General features: G+C 44.3%; 1 long non-coding RNA gene across 1 annotated transcript in view; it reads left to right on the forward strand.

The window, feature by feature from the left end:
• The window catches only part of LOC115253412 (uncharacterized), a 138,965-nt gene extending 126,873 nt beyond the window's left edge, over nucleotides 1-12,092 (forward strand). Inside the window, exon 4 of the long non-coding RNA XR_003891736.1 lies at nucleotides 11,471-12,092. This is a non-coding gene — a long non-coding RNA (uncharacterized lncRNA). The remainder of the gene's footprint in view (nucleotides 1-11,470) is intronic.
• The last annotated feature ends 2,031 nt before the right edge of the window (nucleotides 12,093-14,123 follow it).

Consider the following 14,123-nt stretch of genomic DNA (forward strand, 5'->3'; position numbering starts at 1 on the left):
AGTCAGAAAGGGATGGCAGGTGTTCCTATAGCTCAACTAAGACCAGGAATCAATTGAGATTGAGAACATATTTCTGGTACGGTCACTACATCCCACAGCCACAGTACACAGCTTGTGTATGTTTGCATTTTCCTGTGGCACTGTCTTTACATTTCTGTGTTTGTTGTGCCATTAACGGGCCCCTGAATAGGACCCTGCTTCTCAGTGAACTCACCTGTGTAAATAATGTTTAATTCAATTTAATAAAAGACCAGCCCGACCACACTTTCTGTTTACTCGTAACAAATTCCACTAAGGCTTTGTTTATCAAGTAATAACAGGGTTTGTGATTGGGATGTTTCACTGGTCTCTTTTTAAAAGTGATTTTCTGGCTTATCCTTTAAGATATTCCACTCTTGGAATTCTAAAAGGTGTAAAAAAAGTGAACAAAACTTCGGTCAGACCTGAAAAAAAGGTTTTTATTCTAGGAATCGGGGTGACTTATCCATAGATTCCAAGTCAAAGCCTCTGCGATAGAAAATCACTGCACTCCCCGTTCATCTGCAGCAAGCGATGTCCCACCCCTGATCTCCTTCCTCCTCAGTTCTACAGGAGTTTGGAGTAATTCCTGGTTTTGGCATTTCACCGCACCGAGTTGGCTTCGACTAGAGGACACTGAGTCAGCACTGCCAGGGAGCCGCAGCAAGGAACTGATTTAAACCACTGCCGAACCAGGACTCAACTTTCATTAGCTGTTGTCATTATTCCCCAGCCGCTCCCTGACAGATGGCATTGTGGGATATCGGATTTTATGGCAGGTCATCTTTCATATCCAATTTCTTTTCCCATTTGATGAGAAGTTCTCGCTCCAGTCAAATTCAGTTTGCAGTTTGAATATTGATCGGACTCTGCACTCCCTCCATCTTTCACCTGCTTGTTCTCTATCACTCTCTCGCTCTGTCTTTACCGACATCTACGGCGCGTCTCCACAATCTTAATGGCCTTTTGCACTTGCTGCTCGATCTGTGATGGACAGTGGGTGTACACCCATGAAGAAAAAATGAATAAATATAAGGTGAAGCCAGAAGTCAGCTAACATCCTGCATTTGTCATTTCTCAATTATCAGGTTAGCCCTAATAGTTCTCGGTAATTACCGCAGGGCCAATTACCCGAGTACATTTAAATAAGATTAAATAAGCAATCCAGTCCAAACAGGTTTAATGGAAGACAGGAGTGCAGTTTGGTTATAATGCTCTTTTGTGTAATCTGTTATCTCAGCAAATCCTCTAAGGGGTTGAAATTAGCTTTAGCCTCACCCTGGAATAAATTGGCAGCTTTTGAAAGGTGCCGTCCCTCTCGTAGCTGTGAGGGTCAAGATCTGGCTCCGATATGACAGCGATTATTCCCTGTCCCCTTTTTTCCCATTTGGCAGACAGGATATAGGCGGGAGATCAGTTTTCCCCTGCAGCCGGTGCAGATGGTGACCTGACAGAACCCCACTTCACCTGTTTGTCCTGACGGAACCGTGGCTGGATAACAGGGGGTCTTAATGATGCATTAAAAATTCAACATTCAGTGTAATGAGATGCCCTGCCAGGACTGTTTGAATGTGTGGAACATCACACTGACACGAGGGGCAATATTACATCCCAACTGATAAAAGGCTTGAAGGGGGATTTGGACATAACGAGATCTGTTAGATGAAGAAATCTTTACCATGTAAATAAGATTTGCTCGAGTGGTGCTGGGAAAAATGGGCTCTTGGTCAAAATGAGCTGTGTCATATTAGTCCAAATAATGGACCCTTTTTTGAATAGCACAGTTTACTACAACATAATAAAATGACTCTTCGGGTTAGGCACAGCTTGTCCTAAAACCCAACAAAGCACGGAAGGAAATCTAAGATGTCATCAAGAATAAGATAATGGAAATCTCAAACTGGGCCAGTTCTTTTTACCATTTGGGTAAACGAGGCAACAAAACAACCAAAAGACCTTGTGTTTTTCTCCCTTTGCTCCATCAACTCATTTCCCACAGAGGTATGTCAAAAAAATTCCATCAATTTTTGCACGTGCAGTCACAAAGATTCCATACAGTCTGTGATAAGCTGGCACTTGCTGGCAATAATGCATCAAAAAGTGTGGCTCACAGTCCCCATTGTGTTCCTAAGGGACCCTAGGATCTCCACTGACCGTGACATTATTCACTCACAGACTCCTGGCGTCTGCAGGAGTCAGCTAGCTTGACTTAACAGTGCATGAAATACAGGAGCCTCCCAGGTCCGCTGGTCATCCGGGGTTACGAGGATTGGCGAACATCTCAAATGCTTGCGCACACGATTGTCGCAAGGATACGAATCGTAAGATCCACCTGGCGGCATCTGGCTCGTTGTCAGGGAGCTTCTCATCCCTTCACTGAGCTTCAGAGGGCGATGCCTTTGAGGAGGGAACAATATGGAATGAAGCTACGGCGGGCTGGCGAACAGCCTCTTGCATTCTATCACAGAAGTTAACGCAAGAGCGGGCTGCCGAACTCTGCCAACTCCAAAACCCCCGAGGTTCCCAGGAAATATTTGACAGAGGAAGACAGACAGCAGGAAAGTTATTATGCTGCTTGATGGGGTGTTGGTGCGCAGTCGCGCGGCGTCTTTTGTTCTTGCGAAGTCAATATGTGCACAAACATAAATATCAAAGGGTCACAAAGGTCTACAAGTTGTATGGCACCGCGGCTCCATCTACTCTACGTATATCCATTCTGTTTGTTCGGCAACTTCCCGGTTCAAACATATCCAACAATGCGGTAATCTCTATCTGTCCCTATTTAAACGTAGCCGTTTGTGTTGTGAACGACTGCCCCCAATGGTTTCTGTTGGTACTGCAACTGTTAGTTTACATGACAGATGAGAGAAAACGTGCAGAATTGGTGAACAAATATATGCAGAGTACTTGGGCGTAAGCCTCTTTCATATATTTAGAGTAAAGCATAAATTAGTCTGCGAGTTCTCAACCCGCAGTACTTCTGGAGTGTAATTACTTTCCCTCATTTGGCCTTTTGAAAAGCTTCCCCATCCTTCCATTTGAGGTCTTTCAGGAAGCCTTCCGCTGTCTTTTCTGTCTGGACCCAGCAAAAAAATAAACCTGCATTCTGAAACAGACAGAACTAGTTTTTAAAATATGTGGAGGCAGCAGTGCAGCTTCTCTAATGGCAGATTGCCTGTGCTTACCATCTGCTGCTTTGATGCCTCGTGAACGCTGGTTTCTTTGCCTCAGGCTCAACGCTGTCTCAAGGTAAAGGGCTTGAACCCCTCTCGGGGGTTTGGGGGCTGTCTGTGCTGCACTTTCTGAGTCTGAATTGTGGCTTTAATATGAGAACATTCTAATCTTTTCGTATTTGACGTAAATGTCTTACGGTAAAGGCGACATTTGCTGGTGTCTGATAAGAAGTCCGAGACAATTTGAGCTTTGAGCCAAAGGATCCCCTCGAGGGAAGGAAGAAGGAATTCTTGCCGGTTATGACCCCTTCCCCCCATAAATACACATATCGCTGCGAAAAATAGGACACATGAAGGCGGAGCGTGGTGATGATGCAACTTTTCAGGTCGTGATGCCTTCAGAAACACAGAACAGTTTCAGCTCTGATATCTGAATGTGATACACAGATAAATTGGTTTCAGACAGAAATGCTGCTTCGGTCAGAATTGGTCCAAGGTTAAAGGAGCAATACAAAACCATTTGGCACTTTCCTGAATGTAGTTTCATGAGATTTTTGAAGAAATCCCACATCCCTCCTTGTTAGCATTTTAGCTAGTAATCCTATCTACAATTAACCTACACTACCCTGTAACAACTGTAGGGAATTACACCGGTCACACAACTACCATTACTGTGAGTATTTTTACATGCGTAGTAAAAAGTTAAAATCGAGAAAGATTTGATTGGTAGTTTACTCCGACCACAGTTTCATGCTGTTGCCTTGTTGCCAACTCCAGACTATTTTTTAGTGAGCACCTTGAATCAAAGTAAAACCAAAAATTTTATTTTTTTTCCTATTTGAAAAATAAAACCCTACGATGAATTAAAATTTAAACTGCACATGGAATTCTTTGTAATCTAGTTATTTTTCCTGCACTGATTTGATTTATATTCCTTCTATTTTTATTTATCAATTTATTTTCCTGCCATTTTTGGACCACCGAAGCAACTTTCCACCTGTCAGTCACTCAAGGGCGGCACAATTGGGAAAAGAAAGTCACATTATTTTTGGTGAGACGCTCCTCCCTCTGAAGTTAATGTTGTTTCACTCTATCAAAGAAATGTGCCTGCTTTAAAAGAACAATTTAAAGTTTGGACTTGGAAAATATGAGCTGTGCAGCCGCCGCCTTTATTCTCCGTCACTGCGCCGCTCTATTGTTTACGTCCCCCCCATCCCTCCTCTCCTCCCGCCGAAGGTCGCTCCTCCTCGAGTTCGTCTGTGGATGAAAGGCTTTGATTGAGCCGTAAGTCAGTTGGCAAATTGCAGAAAGGGCAGCCCTGTAAATGTTTGCTAACACCGCCTGACATTTCTGAGGAAGAATCATAAAAGACTCCTTTTTTTTCTCTGCATTTTCATTTTGAAAATGACTCATCAAGTGCTGAGGTGCTTTTGAAAACCACTGCCAAGCTCTAAATAATTAGGCAGTGGTAAATATTTCAAGATGGAGTGATTTTTACGGCCCCGAGCTCTCTGTCAGTTTTATAAATGATGCTGTGATGATGGAGGGGCTGCATTGTGTGCACGAACAATTATGGTTTATGCTGGGAAAAAGCGCCCCAACGAGTTTTATTGGGGGGGATCAAACGGAGACGGGAAAGGTTTGATAAGGAGGACAGCCGTTAAGCAAATTTGAAACGGAATTTAAAGGACACACCGATCAATGTCTCCCTCCGGTGTTAAAAACAGATGCGTGAAACAAACGGAACATCAGATGCTTGGAAGCACCTCGCTGGCTTCAATTCAGCCACGTCCCCCACTGGAAGCCACCCCGGGGGCTTTTGGACCTGAGCAGCATCTGCCAGCTTGAGACAAGGTCCCCATAAATCAGAGCGTAACACGGCTGCTTTCCCGCTGTAATTTTGGCATAAGCGGCAAGATGAACTGACACCCCCACTTGTCTTGTTGTCCCTGGGGTCATTTCCTAGAGGAATCACAAAAAACAGCTGCAGGTTATATTCAGCAATATTTACACAGGAAGTAATAGATTTGATCGTATCGCAAAGCATTTCTTACTGTCGCCAATGAAAGCTTGCAGCATCCGACTGACGAATGTCTGGGGGGGCTACAAGGCTGCAGCCTGACAGACAGCTGAGGCGGAACAGACGATCAGAGGCTCCGATGTGCAGCAGATCGTTAGGTTGATGCCGAACAAAACGGGTCAGGTGTAAATTGTCTTCGGGCAAAAATAGCCACAGGTGACGGAACAAATCAGGGACATTTTCTCTCTCACACAAACAAACAAACAAACACACACACACACAGGCTTCAATGTCTGTTCCCAATGTGTTACCTGATTCAAAGAGCAGCTTCAGTCTGTTTTCCTCTTTTTTTATCACACTGAGGGACTTAATTTCCAGACCTTTTTAAACCCAGTTGGTGGGGGAGGCGCAGCCGTGCAGTGTTTCCCCTTCCAAAATATGGTGGGAATAACAATTCCGACGTCACTGCTCCGACACAACCCACTCTCAACATCACACGGCTCTGCTGGATGAAGATCAGAGCGATGGAAGCGATCGCAGCGGGTGTTTTAAGATGCTAAAAATACAAAATTGGCGGATGCCAGCCTCAGCCGTGTGATCGTCAAATCGCAGAGACCATGTTGGCGAGGCGGCATTTTGTCGTTGTTGTCCAGCACATGCACACATGCCGGAGGTCTCGGAGGATCTGCAGCTACATTTTAAAGGGCACCATCCTGGCACAATTCATTTCTTTGCAGATGATTGCTTTGTTTATCTACAACATCTTTCCCTGGATCAACCACAACTTAAAGCTACCACAAAATACTGTAGAAACACCAGAACACCCACAAAGTACCAAATTAATGAACGATGCTAGCATCCTCTCCTCAGCTGACAGCATGCTATTGTGTGATATAAACAATATATAAAGACTCCCTCTGACTCATTCTCGGGCTGATTTCTTTGAAACAACTTGCCAGTAGCCTTTCTCTCCACAGTAACCTCGTTGACGTCTCCTCAGCAATGCAACAGTAATGAATCCAGAAGTGTTCCCACAGCTTAGCATGTTGTGAAGATGAAAAGGGAAAAAGGAAAAAGGACTTTTCAAGAATCTGCAAAGTGCCTCGCCAGAAAAATAGACCCTGTTAATCTACAGACCTTCTGCTGCAGAAGCAGCTCCTATATGAATACTATTGATGCTGAGCTCTGTGAATTATCCCGACAAACTCGACATTGTTTCTGTTAATTGGTACCCCCCAACTTCACTCTCATTCCTCCACCAGCCCCAGCCCCCCCACCCCCAATTACTTTATAGAACTGCATAATCAGCAGTTAATTTGCATTTCCTCAGTTTTTTCCTCTTCACTTTCATTTCCTGGCGACTGTAAGAGGACTGTAAACTGTGGCGGCTCAGCGAAAACTTGAAATCCATGTGATAATGACATTTAAACTGTCTACTAATGCATACCTTCAACCGTTTTAGAATATTTGTTACGCCTGTTTATGTTCCCGTGCACAAATGCGTAGTTGTAAAAGCGTGGAAAGATTAGGGTTGAGGAAATGTTGCCCCCATCTGCTCACTCAAGTTGCACCCTGACTTGTGCATTATTTACCTCGGCACATCTGCGGCCTTTGTAAATACATAAGCAGCTTGTAAAAATAGCGTTTTGTTCTGTCACATCACCGTAACCGGCGCCGTTCCGCATAATTCCACCTGCTCTGAATGCGAAACACGCTTAATAACACATTGTAATTTGCCGGCGTGTGACAACAAATTCATCTTCCTTTTCTGAAGCCATGTTTGCGTGCACGTTTTTTCCGTGTAGTCGCTGACTCCAAGCTGTGGCTCCAGTACAGCGTGTCCGTTTCCTGCTTCCTGTTCCCCGGGAGACATGTTTATCATTCTAATCTCCCGGTGAGGGGAGTGTGTCCACGGCAGTGTTCAGTGTAGCCCTTCAGGGATTCCCAGGGTGCCGACATACACACAAGCATACAAACTGCATGGCTGCACATGCTTCCGAGCCTTGTTTATTTCACTACAGTGAATAATGGCTTTATTTTAACCATGAGTGCACTTTCTTACCCTCCCGGTTTTCTACAAATTCATAATTCAAGACACCAGAAAAACGCTGTGTTTGGTTCACTCACACCGCCCCCGAACATGCGTTTGGACACTCTCAGAGTCAACACAGTTCGGCTTCAGCACTAGCGTCCATTTATTCATCCCAGGTAAATTATGAGTCGTTATCCAGCAATTGAAAAATTAATTTGGCAGCAGTCCTTTTTTTATGTTTCAAACACGCCACCAACTTTTGAAAAAGCGTCGTCCTGGCAACCGTGTCCATCTCCGCCGCTGCTTTCGGGAGAAGACGAGGTCACCTCCTGTTTTCACAATTTCACCATTGTGCGAAAAACAAAATGAAAAGCCGCAGGTGATGTGTTTGACGCCGTATCTGGGTACGAGTGTGAGGGGTTACTCAAGAGTCATTCATTTGAGATGCCGGATCCATTACATGCATGAATCATCATCGCTGCGTTGTTCAATCACACTCGCTCACGGTCTGAAAGACGCATTTTGTTTTCCATTATTTAAAAAAAAAAAAAGTTAAAGTAGGAGCACGGTAGCCGTTGTTTTTTAGGAATGGCCCTTTAAGATACCACAGCAATGCCGTTATTAGGTTTAAATAATGTTTGGTTTACAGTTAAACCACCCTCCCACAGATACAGGATCTGTCCCTGTGGGTGGACAGAAGCTGTTACGCAACGTTCCAGTTAGTGCCGGAAAAAAAAAACTCTGAGCTCTTTTTCCGAGTCCAGGCATCAACTTGGTGGCTTGACTCGAACACCAAAGACCGCATGCCAGCGGGCGACAGCCTCTGCAGATATCGCCACAGATCTGCTGGAAAGTCGGGGTGAGCGTTTCAAGGTTTGACCTCAGACTGTAGCTCCCTGTGTCTGGCGAGGCAGATTCGCAGCTGCCATTTGGGGGGTGGCGTGCCAATGTCAGGCCTGGATGACCTCTTGCAGCTTCTGACGGCGCCCTCAGTAGAGCGCGCATAAACAAAAAGAGAAATCTGGTAAATATTCATTTTCTTCCAGGAAGCGTCGGCATGGAGACCAGACTTCACAATTATTCCTGGAAGGCAGAAGTGGTTAGAAAAATATCATGACCCACAAGCGATTCTTTTTTGGCCCTGTGGAGGTAGATGGACGGTGAAACAAGCTCCATCAAGTCTGACTGGTAAACAAGTCAACCGTGTTGCGCATCAATGGTGTAATCAAATACAACTGCTCCTCTTCCGCCACCACATGCCAAGATCCATGGTTAAATATAACGAATATGTGTGCTAGTGTATTAATGCTATTGGGTGTACAGCATATCCACTGTGTGCAGGTTCAGTAAGGTGAGTGAGGGAGGGCTAACAGAGGTGTGAGGAGGGGGAGGATTACCACCGTTATGACTCACCTCACCCTAGCCCCAGGTGAATCCTTGCATGTGCCTCTAGCACATAACGGACAACTCAGCCTTAGGAGCAGGCGAGGACATACATAAACTACCGTGAGTACAAGCTAGAGATCGTGTCAATATTATGAAGTTGCTCCAATATTTCATGTGCAGTAAACAGTTTGATGAGCGTCACCATCTTGGACAGAACTCCTTCAGCCGACAGGCGTCATAAAATTGATTCACATTAATGGCCTCCAATCAGGTTTGCAGTAAGTTCTTGTTGTCATATCCGCAGTTCTCTGGTCAATTTCTTTAGTGACCCGGATGAATGAGGATCAACACTACACAGATGGATAATTAACTGTGAAGGGTAAAGCCGTAAATAAACAAATTTGTTGTCTTTTGCGCAACTTGTTAGCTAATGGTGTCTGGAATCTAGCAAATCTAACGGAGCCAATTGTTGTAGTGACCAGATTTTTTTTTTTTATTAACTTGTTCAGGGTCCTGTTTGGGGAGCCTGGGCCGGTTGTTGCCATGTCATGTGACATAACAACATTCTTCAATCTCCACTTGTTTGTACAAGACGCTCTCCTGAAAACCGTTAGCTTAAAAGTTGCTCCTCTGTCAACGGTGATGGATGCAAAGGTAAAGACGCCAATGCTAGCATCCAGACAAAAAGGCAAACATGACAGTATTACTCAAGAGAAATCTAAAATGATGTTCTCTCAAGGACGATGCAGACCGAGCATGAAAAAAGGAAAAGCTGGAAAGGGGAGGGGGGAAATTGCAGAACACAGTGTTGTGCTCCCCAGCTGTTTACACAGCATTGCAGAGGCTGTAAATTGTATAGAGCTGAAGCATATTGGGCATCATCTCCGGCACCCATCATTCCAGAAATTGCCTCTTTTTACCCCTCTCCATGGAGAAGTACACAGTTCATTGCCATGCCTGCCAATGCCTCTTGCGCTGTCACTTTGGCGGTGACACTCAGGGGGGGGCCCCATAAACAACCTGTCCCTAGAATGCGTCCAGGGTAAGGATTGGTCGCTTGCTTCTCCTGGGATATAAAGGATCTTTTTGATATTTTCTTTTCCCCCACTGGATGTTGGGTTTTAAATGCTGCTATGAAAGCTGGGTGTTGCTCAAACCCCTGAAGACAAATCCTGGTGCATGTGAAAACACATTTCTGTAGTTGGAAGTTATTGGAGTACACGGTGTTATTGGAGGCTAATTAAAGTGAGCAGCCTGGCTCCTAAATCCTAAATTCAATCTCGTTTGAAGCTGCATTGAATTATAAGAGTGGATCAAGCAAATGCAGAATCAGTGGTTCAAACTGCCTGAAATTCAGACAAAGGGGATCTTTACCCTCTGGGATCCTTTACACCCCCTATAGAACATCTGAATACTCAATGTGTGGGGCAGGCCTTTAGTTTGATTTTAATATTAGCATTAAGCTAGCTTGGAAGTAAAGTGTGCAACTGACTGATTCCTCATGATTTTTGTGTTTTTTGTTTCTGTGGCACCTCAAACTTCTGGAAAATGTCAAGGTAGCTTCACTTTTTGACATCTGTCATTCCTGATGCATAAATAATTACTAGAATTAACAGTTATGGTTTGAGCATCACAAATTTAGGCGTGTATGATTTATATTGTAATGGCAGGCTGAGGTTGGCTATGGTAGCAAGCTTTATTGTGTTGTTGCCGCCAAGATAGCTCGTGCTACACCAAGCATCAAACTGGCACAAATTATGATTCTCTTTTCTCCAGTGGTAACTTCCTCTGTGTGACACACTGTCAGAGCAATAAACCTGTAAATAAAGTCCCTCACCTGACCAGAGAGACCCACCTCTGGTTGGTTACTTCCACTTGTTCTCAATCCACTTAATAAATGTCTTGCCAAGATTGACAGGAAGTCCCGCCGCTCCAGCCGCCCAGTTGATATTGCAAATGTTAATTCTCCTCAAGGTCGGATATCTTTGGCATCCTCACATTGTCTAATTTTCTCTGCGCCATCTCTTTATTGAATGTGCAACTTTGAAGGGCTTTCCATTGGACCATCCCTCATTTTTAAAAGTATTGATTCCCCCCACCCCCCACCCCCAACATTGATCATATCAGGTCTTGCATTTTCAAACAGACCTTGCCAGCATTTTTTTTTTTTTTTTTTTTTAGCTCTCCGGCTTTTGTCCGACGTGCGAGCTTTTCACTTTCACTCCCATCCAGGGTGTTTCATGGCTGGCAGAATCTTAACTGCAAACGTGCATCTTCTGCTCAGCAGTTATCGGGAGGGGGGGGGTTGATCTGTCGACTCGCTGTACAGTAAACAAAGCCTCCCTGTCCCGAGTGTGCCGGGCAATTATGGCGTGCAAGAAGTAGCAGGTCTTGCTATAAAAAGGAAGAGCTGAAAAAACGTGCAAATAGGCAAACAAACACAATTAACTTTAATGCAGCTCTGTTAAATCTGACAAGTGCATGTTTCACTGGTCGCTCTGCTAAATCTTAGGGAGTTACAAGACATGGTACATGTTTTTTTTTCAGGCAACAATACATGGCAATGTTTTGTCCTGCCTCTCGAATTTTCGGCCATATCTCCCGCTTCCTGGTAGCCTAACCTTTGCCACCCACCCCACCCCCCACCCCCCCTCCACCCATGTCCATCATCTGTGTTGCTCTCATCCTTGTGCACAACATTAGCTTTGAACTTCGACGTGCAGTATCAAAGATGGATGAACAAGTTGTGTTTTAGGAAAATAAATTGATCTTTACGCTTGTGGGGCGATTACGGGACACTGGCTACTGTCAACAGTTCCGTCCTATTTCTATTTCAGCCAGGCGCCACAGGCGAAAACGCACTCACAGGATCTGCTGGAATCAAAGGCGAAATGGGCTATTACCCTCCGATGTAATACGTCTGAGGCCTCGGAGAAAAAAAAAGGTCCCTCGTTTGTGCAGCCCACGGATTCTACGAGGCGCACATTCATCAGACATTACTATGTATGGAAGAGCTTTACTAAACGAGGAATAGCGAGTGCAAGGGTAATGCTGGATTCAAGATGTGTCAAATTTGCTGCTACAATTAGGTGCTGAAGTATTCTGTATGACTTAATTTCCACACGCACGGCCCTAAAATAAATCAGATTTTTACATCAGCCCTTCCCATTTGCTCTTTTTTTCCCGCTCTCCAATTGAACATGAGTAATAGAGACCATCTGCCCAAAAGAACACAGTCAGCAGAAAGGCATCACGGGGGCTGCGAGGATTTCAATTATCAATATACTGTTTAATACATCGCCACTGGGCCTGGCATCTCGACAGGCCGAGATGGAGAACGTTATTTCTTAAACACATCAGCAGATAGCTGCAATTTGGCATCATGGTACGGGGGGGTTCCTACCAGCCACCATCCATCAAGCCGTACTTGGAGCATGAGAGACACCGGGAAGCTTCTGCTCCCATGTGGGAGGGGTTGGCCCACGCACTCGGAGGACAACGTTAGAGCTGTGTTTGCCTCAGAGGAGAGGAAACTCCAGGAGGATCCAGCAAATTTGTTTGCTGTCCTTTTCTTACTGAATGAATGAGGGTTAATGTCTGGATGAGCTTATAAAGGAGGCAAATACGAAAATTCTTGCATCCAAATAGTGGCTAAAAAAACAAGTAGTCATGTCACTGTGCAAGAATGAGAGTGGAAGTTAGATCCAGCTTCTGTTAACAATGAGCAGAAGACACCAAAATGGTGGTTTTTCCAGTTGATCCAAGACAAACTCTTCCAACAAACAGCCAATATGTTTAAATGTTTGCTAAAAAAAACTAACAGCATGAACTCAAACTGACTCAAACTGGACTTTAAAAGCAGAATTAAGTCCTCAAATGTTCAAATCTATTTGAAATCTAAAAAGTCACTTGGTTGCTTTGAAAACTGGGGCTGTGTTTAAAACTAGTTTTGTTATTTAATTTTTTCTCCGATTATTTATCTTTGCAGAACAAAACGCAACGTTTACAAGGGCAGAACGATGACAACAAAAGCCACCTTATGTACCCAGCACTGCAAATACCGAGCACAGTAAATCAGCCATGTAGAAAATCGTTAAATAAACTCTACACGTAACTCGGCATGTCGGCGAGTTTGGCTGCAGCAGTATAGTGAGCCTGGTGACAAGTGAGGCATAAAGTAGTCACACTCAATAATGTATAATTCCTGAGGCTGAAATGTGTCGTGCGATAAAAGATTTGCGCAAAGAAATGGTGGAAGTGCTGTATCAGGAGAACTCTGAAAGCTCTGTTCTCATAACATCTCCATTAGCTTAAGGGGAAGTGAAAGAATAATGCCTTGAGAAGGGAGGGAAGAAGAAAGAGAGCCTCTTGTGTGGATGTCCGTCTTCATGCTGACGGATGAGCAGCTATTGCTGTACGTGGTCTCCCATGTGCGAGCGCCACATGTTCTTATTGTGCCTGTGGCTGCTGCTTTGTGACTATCCTTCATTTATGAACGCACTTTGGTGGAGAGAGATTGAAAATAGCGTTTTCTGGATTGAAAAATGGCAAATAATCAAAGTTAAACACTTCTCTCTGCCAAGCGAAGATGATTTCTCTGTCGTTACATCCATATCTTGGTGTTTATTAGCTGCTCCTGCTGAGAGGATGGTGATTATTCCATGTGGTGCCACCTTAGTGATTCAAAGACGATAGATTAAGTAGCAGGAAGTCACTGAAAAGGCTAATATCCTCTGCAAATGAGGCGGTTCTTACCCCCCATTAAAGGATGTTTTGCATCTTTTCTGAGCACTAAAAACAGAATTACCAGCCATGTTTGGGAGATGATGAATTTCTAATGCTGATCCAACCCATAACTGTAGCTTAATCTAATTAGATGGCCAATGTGTCATTTCTGCAGGTATCGCTAGTTCGACAGCTGCACACTGACCTCTGACCCCCCACAGTTTAAAGTACAAAACATGCTACACATGAAGTATTTCCATGTGTGTTTGATCTGTATACAATGTGTCAATAATGTTCAACTGAGTCAGGTATAAGAACATTTTGACATTTTTGAGTGAATTTTACCAGCATCTCAAGGCTAAAAGCTAACGCCAGCGTGTTGATACGGTGATTTAAAGATGTTGACACGTGTCGTGTCGAGCGGGAAAAGGCAACCTGTTTGTAGCATGTGGGCGGACTTCAGAGCGTCGGCCCATGGAAATCTCCCTTTAAACAGGACAGAAATGATTGGCAAACGATAACACGGACCGCTCTCCTGTCTGACGCTAACTGGCGTGAATAATGAATTCCAAAGAATCGAATATCAGACAGTTGCAATTCTGGTGTGCCCTGTGTTCCTAAATTAACTCCCTCATAAATGCAGAATGAGACGCGATTACCATTTTATAACCTCTTTTGGCATTGATTTTACAGTGTAGAGTACAAGGGAAGCTCACATGCATTTATAATGTCCTCGGATGTGGAACAACGTGGACGGTTCTCCGTGAAG

The sequence above is a fragment of the Takifugu rubripes genome, chromosome 18, assembly GCF_901000725.2.
Source record: "Takifugu rubripes chromosome 18, fTakRub1.2, whole genome shotgun sequence".
Lineage (NCBI taxonomy): Eukaryota > Metazoa > Chordata > Actinopteri > Tetraodontiformes > Tetraodontidae > Takifugu > Takifugu rubripes.